Genomic DNA, 18554 nt, shown 5'->3' with positions numbered 1-18554 from the left:
CGCCGCTGAGTTGGCGCCGTTCTGCTGAGGAATCCAGTGGTTTCAGCATGACTGCTTCTGTCTGTCTGATCCGTGAGGGACCGAATAACCCGCGCAAGGTTTTCTGTCTTTTTGAGAAGTTAAAAAAAAAAAAAAATTGGCATACCCATTTCGACACCAGCACATTTGATTTTCTTTGAGCTTCTGCATTTTGGAATAAGTGGGTTTCGTATTTTGCTTCTGGGTTTTGGCTCCCAGCATATTGTTGAATTCTGTGCACAGCAATATACTTAGCTCTGTGGCCTTTTCCTAACATTCCATTTTCTACACTGTTATCTGAAAAGACATGATTTGTGTGTAGGGCTGCCAGGGCTGTTTTTAAAAAGCATCTAAAGCACTTTAACCTGGGATTTGAATATCTCCTTGGTTGTTTTTGGTGGAGGAGCAGGGTGTGCTGATAGTTGCTGAGATATTTTGCTTGGTGAGAAAAGGTGCTCCATGGTTTTCTGTGAACTATAGGGATCATTTGGGTTTCGGGGAATGAATCTCCCTTACCTCTTTTACACATAGGGTAACATGACCAGACGTTTTATTTACAGCCATGACGTTCTCATGGCTGAGGAGAATTTACACTTATTTAAAACATATTTTTAGAAGGGAACAAAAAAGGCCTAAGTAACTCATTTTACATATTAACTGGGAAACCGGCTAATCAAATAAAACTGGCTGAGTGTCTGAAACTCTATCCCAGTGAAATATGTGGCTGTGAATATAATTAACCATCTGTCTAGTGAGCAATTTAAATTTGGGCTGGTACATTTTTATTACAGTGTCTAATTTCTGGAAGACTTGGACATTTTACCCAACAGTAACAACAAAAACGTAGTCACTTACTAGGTCAAAGATTCACTTGTGTGATGGTGGGATTTCCCTTCCTCTCTCCCACACCTCATCTCTACTAGTCCCCATACTCCCTGACCTGGGAGGTCCAATCAAACCTCTTGCTTTTGCAAATGGCATATTTACAATAGAGGAACTCAAACTAGGCATGGCAGCTAGTAATTAGACATTTTTGTTTCTTGGAAATACCTTCCAATATTTTACCTCCCACAGAACCTAGATAAATTGCATGCATTTGAGTTAAAAAATATAATTCTTTGTGCACATGTGTTCAGATGGAGTAGGGTGATTCAACAAAATTTGTCTTGAAATTTGATTCTGTTTACTTTCTCTTATTCTAATTATCCACCTAGCTCTCCCCTAGCTGTCCCAACTGCCCTTCCACACCCCACAGACACACACTCACATACAAAAAAAATCATATCCTTTTGTCCTTATAGCCAGTTTTTTAGGTTAACAATATTCAGATCTGTGATTTTAACAGTATGTTGAGAAACTGCTTTTTTTGGGAAATCAACAGTGTAAGATAGCATAACATGAAAGGACATCGTACATATTTTTAAAATGTTCCCTATGATGTGATTTTAACCAAAAATTTATTATGAGGGAAAAAAGAAATAGATTTTGGGTAAAAAGAAATAGATTTTGGGTGGAGATGAAATGGCCCTGGGAAGATTAGATTTCAGAGACCTCCACCAAATAGCTGTTGTTAACACAACACAACGTAACGTAACATAATATAATTAAAATGAACCACGGATTGATTGTGCAGTGAGCTAGAGAAAGTCATTTAAAGGAAAATGCTTTTAAAACAAATATTTGGCTAAATAAAAGCTCTGATAAATGGGTAACAATTATGTAAGCACATGGTAGAATTTGACATATGTCAAGTCTGTTAAATAAATCAACCTGTTCAGTGAATAAATATTCGATGCATCAATGCATTTTAAAACACGCACACACACACAAGCAAACCTATTACACCCTGTTGCCAAAGTCAAACAAGCGCAGAACACTGCCGCTTTCTCTCTGTTTTACCCAATCTGTCTCTCTTCCCTTTTCCTTTTTTTCCACAATGGTCTGATTACCTGTAAACTACCCAGTGAGCAGAGAGAGCTAAAGATGTGGTGGTGTTGACTGTGTTTAGGAGGTGGGAAAAGAGAGATGAGAAAAGTGATAAGGGCTGGATTTTAAACACATATGCTCATGGCTTTCTGACACAATCAACGGTGGAGATCCCAGTCTCACAGAAGTATTTGCTTAGGAGACGGACTAGCCTAACCAAAGAATCATTGATTGCAGTTTCTGTGTTCCTAAGTCCAGTTCTAGTGAATACTTTCTTTTTCTCCAAACCCTTTGCTGGGGATGTGTTCCTTTTGGTCTCATTTTCTGTAGATAAGCACTATGGCTTGATGTCTTTCCCTCTCTTGTTCTCTGGTGGAAAAAGGACTGATGTCTTCAGGACCAACTACTATGCACATAATCTTAATTTTTCTAAAAGGAACTTCAATAGGTCATCTTCTCCATCTTCAGTAAGATGATTTTGATATAAGCAATTATCTACTATTTTCTCAAACACCCCAAAGTCCCATTTAAAAGTTATACCTCTCTCCCTCAGTAGCTCATTTTAAGTATTACACAACTAGCCTAAGCAAGAAGTTGCTCCTAATGTTTAACCTGAGGAGGTTTAGAGGTTAGAGACCAAGATTATACTGTGGACCTGACTACTAGAGTAGTGCCAAGCTATCTTCCATTGACAACAGGCATAGAGATTCATTTTGTTTGGGGGAAGTTAAAGCATTTCCTCTATGGAGGACTGTAAGTAGGATGGCCATATGTTGTGGTTTATACCTGTTGTCCCAGCATACTTATTTCACTCTCAACTGTCCCATTTTGGACAAAAAAATTCTATGGTCACCCTAACTATAAGTCACCTTTAAATCAAACTGTGCTTCTTGATTTGGCGAGATGGTTATATTTGTAAAACTTGCATGAGCTTTGAAGATGTCATAGTCCCTAATCAGCTCAGTCTGTCTTTTTCCTAGCTAAGAAGTCTTTCTGGAGGTAGAATCCCAGAAATGATTCAGGCTTTGGGCTTGACGGAATTGGATTATTGGGCCTAAAGACATCCCTCCAAAATGCATTTGTGCGTACACACACACACACATACACACACAGAGGTGTTGTCTGCATGCTGGAGAGTGGCTGATCTTACCTTCATGAAAGACTGGTAATAGGTTATAAGCTTAAAGCATATCAGGAGGCATTTAGGTTTAGAAAGATCATCCTGACCATAGTAGTTCTAAGACAAAAGAGGGTGGTACCAATTGAGGTGTGAATTCTTCTATTTTTATTTTTATTTTATTTATTTATTTATTTATTTGCCATTCTGTGCGGCATGCAGCATCCTAGTTCCCCGACTAGGGATCGAACCCAGGCCCCCTACAGCGGAAGCACAGAGTCCTAACCACTGGACCTCCAGGGAATTCCCTGAATTCTTCCTTTCTTAAATTTTTTTTATTGGAGTATAGTTGATTTACAATGTTGTGTTAGTTTCTTTTTAGAACACGTTTTGAGAAGTACACAGGTAAATCTCTGTCCAGAATAGTTTGCATGTGGTCTTGTCAAATATACAAATATATGAATAAAATTTTAATATACATATTTATATTACATATACAGTAAGTCCCCTACATACGAAACTTCAAGTTGCGAACTTTCAAAGATGTGAACGTGCATTCGCATGTCCAATCACATAAGTTAGTTCACGTGTCTGGTGTACATTGTCACGTGCATGCATCCTCTACAAGTGGTTGTGCTTTTGTGTACTTTACTGTACAGTACTGTATAGAGTACAGTAGTACAGTATCTTTATTTCAAGCCCAGGATGTCCAGAAGCAAGCCTAAAAGCAGCGGTGATGTAGCTGGTACTGCTAAGAAGTGGCAGGCGATAATGATGGAAACAAAAGTGAAAATAATTGAGAGAGTAGAGAGACAAAAGGAAGAAGTAACTGAAGAACCGAAGAGATTCACAAAGCAGGAAATGGCAAGGGGATTTTCTTTATTTGAGGAGGCACTGTTAGTTCTGAGGCACAGGACCCGAGCCTAGAATGGTACACGAAGGTTGCAGCAGCCGTTCAGAATGCAGTCCAGTGCTACCGTGTCATCTATGACGAGAAAAAAAGAGCTACTACCCAGACATCACTGGATCGTTTTTTCAAGAGGGTAGATAGAATTGAATCCAACAAGGAACCAGAACCTGTGCCATCAACGTCAGGCCTGAGTGAAATTGCAGCTTGCCCTCCATCTGCTATTGCTGACGATCCTTCAGCTCTATCATCTCCCACCTCCTCTCCCTCCTCCAGTCAGTAACTCTTCTTGCCTGTTCACTCCATGCCAGCCCCTGTATGCCAGCTGTTGTACTGTACTACTGTACTTTGCAAGGTACTGTACTCTAAGATTAAAAATGTTTTCTTTATTTTTTTGTTTGTTTTTTATGTATTATTTGTGTGAAAAGTATTCTAAACCTATTACAGTACAGTACTATATAGCCGATTGTGTACCTAGGCTAACTTTGTTGGACTTACGAACATATTGGACTTACGAACATGCTCTCGGAATGGAACTCGTTTGTATGTACGGGACTTACTGTATTATGTATATTTCCATTTGCCTTTTGTGGAATGGCCAACATGACTTTTTAAACTGCCTTCCAGTCTTAAGTGTCTGTGATTGGCTTTCATTGATCTAGGGTTAGAGTCAAAAGAAACTATGGCCCACAGGCCAAATCTGGCCTGCTATGGAAAAAGAAATAATGTAGACAAGAAGAAAATGTGAAGCCATTTAGAGTTGCTTTTACAAATGTTTTCAAGCTTCCTCTTCATAACTGAGCTTTACTTAGGCCAGTGTTAAAATGAGTCCACATTTCCTGAACACATGTCTATCAGCTGATATCTAGGGTTTGGGAGATTGTCCAGACCTGGTGGGGTGGCAGGGGGATGACCCCAAAAGTGAAATCCACATGTGGATTTTGTTTGTTTGAGTCAAAATGTCAATAGTGATCTTTTCTTTCCTGCCTATTGCAGTAACTTAAATTTTGTAGTGCTAATAAATTCTTCCTGTCTTCCTTTCCAATATTTGCTATGTCATTCCAGGCATCCGTGTGATTTATTAACCCAGAGACCAGGTCTCAGCAACTTGCTTGAACAGAGACCTGCTGTCTCTTTAGTTACTAAATAACTGGAACACATTCTGAAGAAGAGCTTTACTGAGTAGGGGAGTAGAAAAAGTAGGCCATCACTGTCTAGCTCGGTGGTTCCTAACCTTTTTTTTTTGGCATGAACCCCTTTGAAAATGTGATGAATGCCAAGGATTCTCTCTTCAGAAACGTGCTCATTTAAATATATGACACTTTCATACACTTTCAGAAAGTCCAACCATGTATTGTGAGTTAAAAACCTCTGCACTAGCCTTTGCCCAGTTGTTAAAATAATTCCTGTTGCATGGCTGTCATGGTCAAGGTAACTTGAAATGGAAGACATGAAAACGACTCTTTCAAAAAAGGCTGTTATTAGTATACTTGTGGTTCACAGCTACTGTTATAAGCATTTTTCTGATTAGCCTTCACAGGCATTTTTTATTATGAAAAAGAGTTACCTGGCACTCATTTTGACATTACTATTCTCACCAAAAACAAGTCGTCTAGTTTCTCCAAATCCTTGACTTGTCAACTTTCAGATTCTTAAAAATGTCTGTTCAGCACTCACCCTCCACAGGTTCATTATTAATATACAAAATATATTACATAAAAGCTCACTCATGCTTACCTGCCCCTATCTCTCTCTCTTCTTCATCTCTCGCTCTATCTCTATATATTCCTCTTAGCCAGTGACCTTGACAAAAATAGGAAACTCTTGTTAGCACTGATTGTTAAGTACAGTGATGGAGCCAGAGAGGGAGGTGGTGTCCAGATATCTTCATAAGGACCCTTGGGACTCATGGGCCTTTTGCAGTATTAGCCATCCTGGAGATCTAACATCATATATTAAAGGCAAAGCTCCTTAACCTCTGCAAACATGAATATATGTCACATCTGTGCCGTGCAGTTGTGATGGTAGGAATATGTGGTATTCCTATCCATGAATAAATGTTTCTTGCCTGTCTCTTTGCTTCTTTTCTCAGCAGTTTGGGGTATGGCAGAGTATGAGGGCTAATGGAATTCTAAATCTGGATGGATCTATTAATGATCATTTCTAATTCAATTCAGCAAACATTTATTGAGCGTCTACTATGTGCTAAGCACTGGGATACTGGGGAAGAGAAAAGAATAAAACAGATTCTCCTGTCTTATAGAAAATTAGTTTTGTTTCTGGCTGGGTCTTTTTACCATCTTTATTAATTTACCTTACCCGTTTTCTAATTTAATGCATTTTTCTATTATTTCTACATTCTCCCTGTTAGAAAATAAGTATAAATGTCCTCTTTTCTAACACAGCAGGAAATTCCCTACCAAACGGTTATTACCTCTAGCTAAGTTGAGACAAGATTTCCAGCCTCCATGGCACAAATGTTTCTGTTCTTATTTCTGCATTGGCTTAGCAGGCCCCATTTAATAGGGAGTAACATGTTTCTTTTCCCTGCAATTCTGAGGCAAGATTTCTATCATTGATATCATTGGTGATGTGGAATTGCAGATAGCATTAGCCATGATGTGTTGACCATTGACTCAAGATTTTACTCCTTAGTTATTGACTTCTGACTAATGAATTGAATGTACTCTGCAAAAAGCCAGTTGTCCATCTTTGAGTGGGTTAGTTTTTAACTCCTAGTTGGTGATTATATTAGTTTTCTATAGCTGCTGTAACAAATTACCAAAAACTTAGTGGTTTAAAACAACATAAATTTATTATCTTACAATTCTAGAGGTCAAGAATCTGAAATAGGCCTCACTGGGCTAAAATCAAGGTGTGAGCAGGGCTGAATTCCTTTCTGGAGGCTGTAAGGGAGACTCCATTTTCTTGTCTTCCAGCTTCTAGATTCTGCCCACATTTCTTGGTTCATGGACCCCCCTACATTCTTAAAGTTAGCAATGGTAGATTGATTCCTTACATTGCATCACTTCAATCTTGCTTCCATCGTCACATCTCCTTCTCTGACTCTCACTCTTCTGCCTCCCTCTTCCACTTTTAAAGACCTCGGTAATTACATTGGGTCTACTTGGATGGATAGTACAGGATTATCTCCCTATCTCAAGGTCAGTTGATTTGCAAACTTAATTCCATCTGCAACCTTAATTCCCCTTGTGCCGTATAACCTAACATATTCACAGATTATAGTAGTGACCCTACTTTGGAGGGTCATTACTCTGGCTACCACTTGATTTTTTTTCTTTCCATTTTGAAATAATTATAGATTCACAGGAACTTGCAAAGACAGAGAGGTCCTATGTACTTTTTACCCAGTTCCCCCAAAAGTTATATCTTACATAACTGTAGTATAAGACCAAAACCATGAACTTGATATTAGAACAATGGGTTTGTTTAGTTCTATGTCATTTTATCACATGTGTAGATTTGTGCACCACTACCACAATCAAGATAAAGTACTATTCCATCACCAGAAAAGATCTGTCTTGTGCTATCTCTTTATTGTTTTTTATAGTCATACTCACCCCCCTCACCACCACTATTCCTAACCCCTGGCAATCACTAATCTTTTTAAACTATAAATCTATAGTTTTGTCACTTCAAAAATGTTAATATAAATGGAGTCATAGAGTATGTGACCTTTTCAGGTTCGCTTTTTTCACTCAGCATAATGCCCTTGAGATCTATCCAAGTTGTCTTCTGTATAAACAGTACATGCCTTTATAATGTTGAACAGTATTCCATGGTATGCATGTATCACAGTTTGTTTAACCATTTACCTGTTAGGGACATTTTGGTTGTCTCCAGTTTTTGACTATTACAAAGAAAGCTGTGCAGGTTAGTGTACAGTTTTTTGTGTGAACATGTTTTCATTTCTCTGGGGAAAATGCCCAAGGGTGTGATAACTGGGTCATATGGTAAGTATATGTTTAGCTTTTTAAGAAACTGCATAACTGTTTTCCAGAGTTCCTGTACATAACTTATCACAGTCTACTAGTATCAACATTTTACCTGTTTAAATAAACCTTACCTCTCTTTAAGTCCTTTTATCCTCCCTCATTTATAATATTATAGTCCTAGATATTTCCTCTACATATATTTAGAACTATATCAGACAGTGTTATAACTTTTGCTTCAACTGTCAAACATAATTGAGAGAACTCAACAGGAGAAGCAAAGTCAATTGTATTTACTCTTACTTTTACTCTCTGTTGTTCTTCCTTCCTTCATGAGGTTTCAAGATTCCTTCTTCTGTATTTTTCTTTCTGTTTAGAGAACTTCCTTTAGTCATTCTTTTATAAATTTATTTATTTATTTGTTTGTTTGTTTATTTATTTATTTATGGCTGTGTTGGGTCTTCGTTGCTGCGCATGGGCCCTCCCTAGTTGAGGCGAGCAGGGGCCACTCTTCATTGCGGTTCATGGGCCTCTCACTGCGGTGGCCTCTCTGCTGCGGAGCACGGGCTCTAGATGCACAGGCTTCAACAGCTGTGGCACGTGGGCTCAGCAGCTGTGGCTTGCAGGCTCCAGAGCGCAGGCTCAGCAGTTGTGGCACACGGGCCTAGCCGCTCCACGGCATGTGGGATCCTCCCTGACGAGGTCTCGAACCCATGTCCCCTGCATTGGCAGGCGGGCTCCCAACTGCTGCATAACCAGGAAAGCCCTAGTCGTTCTTTTAGTGCAGGTTTGTTAGCAGTGCATTCTCTTGGTTTTTCTTCATCTGAGAATTTCTTGATTTTTCCCTGCATTCCTGAAGGATATTTTCACTGCATATAGGATTCTGACTTGACAGTTCTTTTCTTTCAACTCTTGAAAAAGGTTGTGCCACTCCCTTCTGGTCTCCATGGGTTCTGAAATCTGCTGTCATTTGAATTGTTTTTTCCACTGTTAGTAAGACATAATTTCTCACTGCTTTCAAGTTCTTTTAAAAAAAGTGTCTGTAGTTTTCAAAAGTTTGACTCTGATGTGCCTTGGCATAGATTTCTTTGGTTCATCCAGTTTGGAATACTCTTAGCTTTCTGAATCTGTAGGTTTATGTCTTTTGCTAAGTTTGGGAAGTTTTCAGCCATTATTTCTTTGAATACTTTTTCTGTCCTACCTTCTTTATCCTATTGTTCCAGGCCTCTTATAATGACAGGAAAGTTAGATATTTCTTTATAGTCCCACAGAGACCCTGAGACCCTGTTCGTTTTTTTTTTTTTTCAATCTAATTTTCTTTGTTGTTCAGATTGGATAATTTCTATCATTTTATCTTCAAGTTAGCTGATTCTTCCCTCAGTCCTCTTCATTCTATTGTAGAGCACATATATTGAGATTTCTAAAAGAATTTTAGTTATTGTCTTTTCATTTCTAAAATTTCCACTTGGTCCTTCCATGTATCTTGTATTTCTTTGCTGAGACTTTCTATTTTTCATTTGTTTTAAGAGTGTTTGTAATTGATTATTGAAGCATTTTTATCATGGCTGCTTTAAAATCTTTGCCAGATAATTCTAACATCTCTGTCATCTTGGCTTTGACAGCTGTTTGCTTGCCTTTTTCATTTAGCTTCAAATATTTCTGGCTCTTGGTATGATGAGTGATTTTTAACAGAAACCTGGACATTTTTGTAGTACATTATGAGACTCTGGATCTTATTTAAACCTTCTGTTTTAGCTAGCTTTTCTGATACTGCTTCAGCAGGGGAAGGGAGTGTGCTGCCTTTGTTACTGCCAGCTGGAAGTGGAAGTTCAGGTTCCCCACTCAGCCTCTGTTGACACTTGGAGGGCAGGGCTTCTCATTACTTCTGGGTGGGGGTTGGAATTCAGTCACATTTCAAGTGCTTAATACCCATATGTGGTTAGTGGCTACCATATTGGACAACACATACATAGAACACTGTCATAGGAAGACAAGGGGTGGGGAAGGGAGCTTGGTCCTATAAGAATTGAGGTTTGGGGTTAGATACTGTGGCACAGGTAGAATACGACAAAGACCTAGTTATTGGATTTGAGGTCTATGGCTGGGGTTTGTTTCCAAAGCCTGAGGTGCTATGAATACTACAGAGATATGGGTACAGGGAACTTAACTGGACATTATCGACCCAGTAGAGTTGATAGAAACTATAGCATAGTATTAACCAAGTTTCTTCCTCTCAATCTTTGTAAGAGAGGTGGGGTGACATGTTGCAGATTCCTATACCATTCCATTTGGTTAAAGGGAAATTCTCCCCTATTGGGGAGAAGTTTGTTTATTCATAGCAACAAACTCCACCTCCATGACTGAAGTAACCATTGATTGAGGAAATATTAACAGAAGAGAGTAGGTTATGAAAAGGGTATTCATTTGATTTGTAGAATCTAGGGTTTATTTGGCATGTTGGTGGCCCCTGTGTTCTGATACTTGAGGCTTCCAGCATGCTCAGCCAGTTGGGAGCATTTGTGAAAGAGCTCTGTCCTTCACAGAGCTCCGTGTTGACTTGGCACTTTTTTTGTCCAAGGCCTAGAGAGTCAGTAGACCCTGTTACACAGCTTCTTTGTGCACTGGCATAACTGTTGCCTTCTCAAATCTCTCTTTGCTTAGACTTGTAGCAGTGTCCTTAATGTAGAGTCAGTGTTCACAATTTCCCCTAGGGGTAGTTCAGTAACATTTTCCCTTATTGGATCTCTATATTTGGAAATACATCTTTTGAGTGTTTGCTTTTATGGACTGCCTATGTACTTTATCTCTCAGCAAGGGAAGGGGTGTACCCATTGTCTATTGAATATATGTTATATGTATGGTATATAAGTCACATTGCCTTTTCCCATAGCAAATCCTACATGTCAAGGTGCTGTGGCCTTGACATGTTAAGATGTTTCATAAATGACACAGTCAAACCACTTGGCTAAATAAGTGAAAGAAAGGGAATTGTGCAGTGCTACAGTGAGTTTTTCAGATTTATGTGGTTTGACCCAAAGCTAAACAAAAATGCATACTCATCTGAGGGAGAAACAGTTTGGAAGTTAGGCTGTAAAGAGAGAGATAGGCATACTTTATAACCCAAGGTCAAGGTATAGGTTGTAAATCCAGGACCATGGCTCACCTAGATCCTTCCATATGTGTATTTGTGGGGAAGAGGTGAGTATTCCTGGTTTGTTACTCAGAGATATGGAGATAACATAGTGGGAGCAACCAAAATCCTGATTTGTTATTTTGTCTCTCAAGAAAGCTGCAAATACACCACTTAATTTTGAAGACAATGATCACTAGTTAAGCAGAGGGGCCAAAGGACCAGGATACTGTTATACAGATCTGGAAAGAGAACCTGGAATCAGCCTTCCTTGCCATTGATCTCACCCTTTTCCTATAAGCCACTGTTTTTGCCCTATTTCAACAATGCTTTGGTAGCTACATGTACATATATTTAGCACCTGAATAAACGGAAAGACCCATTTGTTTAGATAAGGTGGTAATGTCATGATATTTCTGACCCCAATGACTCATGATTCATCAAGGACAAGTCACTTCTAGCCAACCACTGAGAGATGCTGGAAAGCAGGTAGGTGGACTAATCTCTCCTTTTTGATTCTCACCTCTACCATTCTACCCTCAGGTATGACTTTGATATCTTCCAGCACTGAGCACCATTGGTTAATGGAGGCCTAAAATGGATGCAGCTAATGCCCGGAATGGGGTTCCTTTATTTTCTGAAAATTCAGTTTATTAGCAGAGGCCTTTTGTTTGTTGGAAGATGTTTAATCACAGTTTTGATTTCATTACTTGTGATTAGTCTGGCCATATTTTCTATTTCTTCCTGGTTCAGTCTTAGAAGGTTGTACCTTTCTAAGAATTTGTCCATTTCTTTCAGGTTGTCCATTTTATTGGCATATCGTTGCTTGTAGTAGTCTCTTAGGATGCTTTGTATTTCTGTGGTGTCAGTTGTACTTCTTCTTTTTCATTTCTAATTTTATTGATTTGAGTCCTGTCCCTTTTTTTCTTGATGAGTCTGGCTAAAGGTTTATCAATTTTATCTTCTCAAAGAATCAGCTTTCAGTTTTATAGATCTTTACTATTTTTTTTTCATTTCTATTTCATTGATTTCTGCTCTGATCTTTATGATTTCTTTCCTTCTACTAATTTTGGGTTTTGTTTGTTCTTTCTCTAGTTGCTTCAGGTGTAAGTTTAGGTTGTTTATTTGAGATGTTTCTTGTTTCTTGAGGTAGGATTGTATTGCTATAAACTTCCCTCTTAGAACTGCTTTTGCTGCATCCCATAGGTTTTAGGTCATCATGTTTTCATTGTTATTTGTTTCTAGGTATTTTTTAATTTCCTCTTTGATTTCTTCAGTGATCTCTTGGTTATTTAGTAGCATATTGTTTAGCCTCCATGTGTTTGTGTTTTTTACAGTTTTTTTTCCTGTAATTGATTTCGAATCTCATAGCACTGTGGTCAGAAAAGATGCTTGATATGATTTCAATTTTCTTAAATTTACCGCAGCTTGATTTGTGACCCAAGATGTGATCTATCCTGGAGAATGTTCCATGTGCACTTGAGAAGAAAGTGTATTCTGCTGCTTTCAGATCGAATGTCCTATAAATATCAATTAAGTCTGTCTGGTCTAATATGTCATTTAAGGCTTGTGTCTACAAATTCAATGCAATCCCTATCAAATTACCAATGGCATTTTTCACAGAACTAGAACAAAAAATTTTACAATTTGCATGGAAACAAAAAAGACCTTGAATAGCAAAAGCAATCTAGAGAAAAAAAACAGAGCTGGAGGAAACAGGCTCACTGACTTCAGACTATACTACAGGGCTACAGTAATCAAGACAGTATGGTACTGGCACAAAAACAGAAATATAGGTCAATGGAACAGGATAGAAAGCCCAGAGATAAACCCATGCACATATGGTCACCTAATCTATGACAGAGGAGACCAGAATATACAGTGGAGCAAAGACAGCCTCTTCAACAAGTGGTGCTGGGCAAACTGGACAGCTACATGTAAAAAAATGAAATTAGAACACTCCCTAACACCATACACAAAAATAAACTCAAAATGGATTATTTAAATCCATTATCTAAAATCCAAAATCTAAATATAAGGCCAGACACTATAAAACTCTTAGAGGAAAACATAGGTAGAATACTCTTTGACATAAATCGCAGCAAGATCTTTTTTAACCCACCTCCTAGAGTAATGAGAATAAAAACAAAAATAAACAAATGGGACCTAATGAAACTTAAAAGCTTTTGCACAGCAAAGGAAACCATAAACAAGACAAAAAGACAACCCTCAGAATGGGAGAAAATATTTGCAAACGAAGCAACTGACAAAGGACTAATCTCCAAAATATACAAGCAGCTCATGCAGCTCAATGTCAAAAAAACAAAAAAACCAATCCAAAAATGGTCAGAAGACCTAAATAGACATTTCTCCAAGCCAACAAACACATGAAAAAAATGCTCAACATCACTAATTATTAGAGAAATGAAAATCACCACTACAGTGAGATATCACCTGACACTGGTCAGAATGGCCATCAACACAAAATCTGCAAACAGTAAATGCTGGGGAGGGTGTGGAGAAAAGGGAACCCTCTTGCACTGTTGGTGGGAATGTAAAATGGTATGGTCACTATGGAGAACAGTATGGAGTTTCCTTAAAAAAACTGAAAATAGAACTACCATGTGACCCAGCAATCCCACTACTGGGCATATACACTGAGAAAACCATAATTCAAAAAGACACATGCACCCCAGAGTTCATAGCAGCACTATTTACAATAGCCAGGACATGGAAACAACGTAAATGTCCATCAACAGAGGAATGGAAAAAGAAGATGTGGCACATATATACAATGGAATACTACTCAGCCATAAAAAGGAACGAAATTGGGTCATTTGTGGAGACATGGATGGACCTAGAGACTGTCATACAGAGTGAAGTAAGTCAGAAAGAGAAAAACAAATATCGTATATTAATACATATATGTGGAATCTGAAAAAATTGGTATAGATGATCTTATTTACAAAGCAGAAATAGAGACACAGACTTAGAGAAGAAATGTATGGATACCAAGGGGGAAAGCGGAGGGTGTGATGAATTGGGAGATTGGGATTGACATATATACACTACTATGCATAAAATAGATAACTAATGAGAACGTACTGTTTAGCACAGGGAATTCTACTTAGTACTCTGTGGTGACCTAAATGGGAAGGAAATCCAAAAAAGAGGGGATATATGTATATATATAGCTGATTCACTTTGCTGCACAGTAGAAATTAACACAACATTGTAAAGCAACTATACTCCAATAATAATCTAAAAAAAAGAAGAATCCAGAGGCCTGCCTCAGACAGCTGGGGCACATATTAGGCAAGAACACCCTCAAATTACTCTTTTAAATGAAAAGCCATTTGGGCATAATATGCACTGAAAGGAAACGTGTGATCCTAGGTATGCTCTTTATTTTGCCCTCTGTCCTTTTGGTCTTCCTCAGCCTTTCTCTGGTCTGCATTGCTCTGACTCCACTCCCAAGATTCCTCTAGAAGGCCCTTAGTAATGAGCTTCTCCCTTCTCCATGTGTTTTACTTATGGCACTGAAATCCTGGGTGTCACACAACGTAAGGCAGCATTGGCTACAGTGAGCTCAGAGGAGGATGCTGGGGCTACCAGCTGTTTCTAGACCCTCAGATAGAAGGAGTGCTTAGGCAGCTGGGATAGCCTGAGGTGGGAGAGGCAGCAGTGGATGATAGGGCAGAGAGCTGCTGTCTGAGCTTGTTGCTGAGATGGCCAGCTGAGAGAGACAGCTGTGTGTTCAGTGGTCCTGAGGAAGTAAAAACTAAGATTGGTATGTCTTCTTTAGGAGACAGTTATGTTAAGGGACCATAGGCACTAAAGCTGCCAAAAATAACACCTTATATTAATTCTATACACCCTCTCTTCTAGAGGATTGAAAGGGCTCCTATGTTTTATTTCATTTGACCTCACAAACAACCTCATGGACTTAGGAAAGGTAAATATTGAAGACCACATAGGACAAATTGCTTCTCCTCCCTGGGCCTCAGAGTTTTCAAACTGGAAATGAGGGCTTGGTCTAGGGCTAATCTCTAAGGTCTTTTCCCGCAGCGACAGTTTCCACGATGGTAACTTTTTCCAGATGGGGAAGTTGAGTCTCAGATACTTTAAAGTGAATTTCCCAAAGCCACACTGTAAATCAGGGACAGAGTGATAACTACAGGCCAAGCCCTGATTCCTTCCCTTAGATTGCCCTATCAGTGGTCTCTTTGAATAGTGAGGTAAGGGGGACTTTCACTTCCGAACACATGAAGCCTGTGCTCATCCATTCCATTTAACACTCTCCCTCGCCTTCACAGCCCACCCCCTCTCACTTATCAGCAGAGCCTTTAACCTTCCACTTGATGTTGCCTGGGATCCATATCTCCTTTGACTATAGCTGCTTTCCTGGCATATTGTGTGGCTGGATGCAAGTTCATTGCTACCCTTAGAGAGCTAAGTGTGGAGCCAGCACTTTAGTTACATCAGCCAAGGGAGGCTATGGCTCCTGGGTGTGGCAGAGGGTCAGGGTAGGAAGAGCCATTCAAAAATATATTGTGAGGTGCCCACAAAAAGCAAGGAGGGCTGCCGGAAAAGGGCTGACAGAAGGGGCCATGGGGGAAATCAAGAGACAGTGAGTTGATAAAAGCAAATGGATTCAATTATCAATCAGAATGCAGCAGAGAGCCGAGATGACTGAGATTTCTTCAGAGTTGGAGGATAAAGTGGCATTTCTGACTGTGACGGGGATTTAGCTTGGGGAAGGGCAGTAGGGGAAAAATGAAAAGCTTTTATCTTCAGCAGGTTCAGCTTTTGTAGTAAGACATTTAGTTTAAGAAATGTTGTGTGCTGAGTACTGTGAGGGAATAAATTCAGAGAGCCATATTCCCCATATGATTCCTGGAAACCAGTAGGAGCTTGGCTCAAGAAGGGATGGCAGAAGGTGATTTGTGGTGTTGTAACAGCCGCCTTGGAAGCCAAGATGGAAAATTTGTCCCTGAAAGGCTAGGTAGTTGGAGGAGACTCACTGGAAGTTTCTGTCCGGAGAAAATCAATGAAACAGAGTAGGGTTTTAAATACATATGGTGGGGGATGGGGGATAGAACACCCAAAAGCACCCATCTTGCAATGGGTCCGTTCATTAAATCTTTGGCTTATAGAGTTTGTTAGTTTTGGGCCAAAAGTTCCTGAGGCTCCCAGGGCCTCTCTGTATCTCATCCCGGTGACCCCCTCTTTCATCTTTCTTTGTCCTGTTACTTTTTTCTCTTTTCCATTTTCCTAGTTTTGAGATTAAATTCACTTACCATTTATCAAAGTAATCCATGAACATTTCACAGATTGTGAAAAATATGGAAAAGAAATAATCAACCTTTTGCTTTTAAAAATGACTTACATTTTATTTTGAGTGATTAGAAAAATACTGAAGAACATTTAGAATCAGTATTATAACAAACACACCTGGATCTTTACTCAGAATTGACAAACTTAACATTTTTTTTATTGTGGTAAGAACATTTAACATATCTACCACTTAACAAATTTTTAAGTTTACAGTACAGTATTGTTAACTATAGGCACTATGTTGTACAGCAGATCTCTAGAGGTTATTCATGTTGCATAACAACTGTTACAATTTTTAACATAAAGTTTGCTTTAGATTTTTTCCCAGTGGGAGAAATAATACACTAGAGACAAGTTAAATTCTGTCCCCTATTCCTCTCCAGTCATTCACAGAGGCAAAGATGAATTTGGTATGTATTCTTCCATATAATTTATATATCCATAAGCAATATATAGAATTGTCCTGTGTGTTTTTCTTAATTTACATAAATAATATCCTAATGTATGTGTCATTCTGTAGCTAGTTTTCTTTTCCTTCATTCAACATCTTGTTTAGGGATGTATTCCATTTTCCTTTTTACATTTCCTTTTCCCACTCTAACTGTACTGTAGAGCAGTGGTCCCCAACCTTTTTGGCACCAGGGACCAGTTTCGAGGAAGACAGTTTTTCCACAGATGGGAGGAGGGGGGATGGTTCAGGTGGTAAAGCAAGGAGCGATAGGGAGTGGCAAATGAAGCTTCGCTCCCTCACCGGCTGCTCACGTTCTGCTGTGCAGTCGGTTTCCTAACAGACCACGGCCTGGTACCGGTACCGGTCTGCGGCCCAAGGGTTGGGGACCCCTGCTGTAGAGCCAATTACATGTACCTTACTTTTTCATGATAATTTTCATGATAAAATAATATCTAATCACATTATAAGAAAATTGGAGAATCCAACCAATTGATAGCTCTTAGGACCAGAGAGCAATTTGCAAAGGCTTTAGGCAGCTCAGCCAGCCCAGTGATTTTGGCTATAAAACACTGAAGAGCAAAATTGGAAGGGTCTCTAGGGACACCACCTTGTCAGTCTCCTACCCCATTTTATGAAGGAGTAACAGAGGCCCAGAGAAGGAAAATTAGTTACAAGGGCACACGTCCATTTAATATTGTACTTGAGACCCCTGGCTCCCTATCCTGTACATGAAAACTTTCCATGGCAAAAAAAGAGAGAAAAAAGAAACTTAAAACTGAAATTGTTTGTTATAAAGAGAATCCATTTTAATAAAGTGTGGTAAATACAGAAGAGTATTAAAATGAAATCAAGGACTGCCCAATTTAATATTTTTATTTTCTAAACTTTTTTTCCTGTATGTTTTTAATGTTTCTATGGTTGCACCTTCCCTTGCTTTTTTCCCCACTTAACATTCTAATGTCATAATGTACAGTTTTCAAAAGACAGATTTGTACATTGAAATCTTGCCAATGAACAATTTTTAAGGCACACTTTTGCTATGTAGCCATTAAAATAGCATAGGCAGGGACTTATGTAGAGAAAGAAACAAGGACCATGCTATATCCCCCAGCAAGTTTGTTCCTGTCCTTTGACCAGATCTTGTTCTTCTAAACAACAACAACAACAAAACCTCGACTGACATTTTCAGGGTTCCTGCTCCTGAATTATTCATACATAACAGTTAGATTATGGTCTGAAATGGCTTGGGGTATGACCAGGTGATACCCTGACACACCCCTCCACCTCCAAACCAAGGATAAGAGGTGCCTCTGAGGCCCATGGGGAGCCAATTCTGGGGCTTCCAAGCTCGGAGAAGCCACCCCAAGGAAGAGACAATGGTTTGTTTTCTTGTTCTGTGGGGTGAGATCAGGTTCTCAATTTTTCAAAGCTGGAGCACAAACAGGATAACAGTGTTTAAAACTTCCTCAGTATTTATGTGAGAGGGGCATCCATCCCTGACAAAGCCACACCACTTCTACACACACACATACATAGTTAGAACTGTTGAGTACAATTTTGGTTACGCTCATTGTCATATATGCAAAACTACATTCAACTATCTAAACCTGCTGGGAGAGAGGTGATGGTTTATCATTCTAGACAGTTCAATGTGTTTGAAACAATGAAGCACCAAGAGATTAAGCTACTCACTCAAGGTTACATAGCAAGAAAAG

This window comes from Eschrichtius robustus, chromosome X (genome assembly GCF_028021215.1).
Source record: "Eschrichtius robustus isolate mEscRob2 chromosome X, mEscRob2.pri, whole genome shotgun sequence".
In the NCBI taxonomy this organism is placed as follows: domain Eukaryota; kingdom Metazoa; phylum Chordata; class Mammalia; order Artiodactyla; family Eschrichtiidae; genus Eschrichtius; species Eschrichtius robustus.
The sequence above is the reverse complement of the archived record's forward strand: the minus strand, read 5'-3'. Positions refer to the sequence as shown.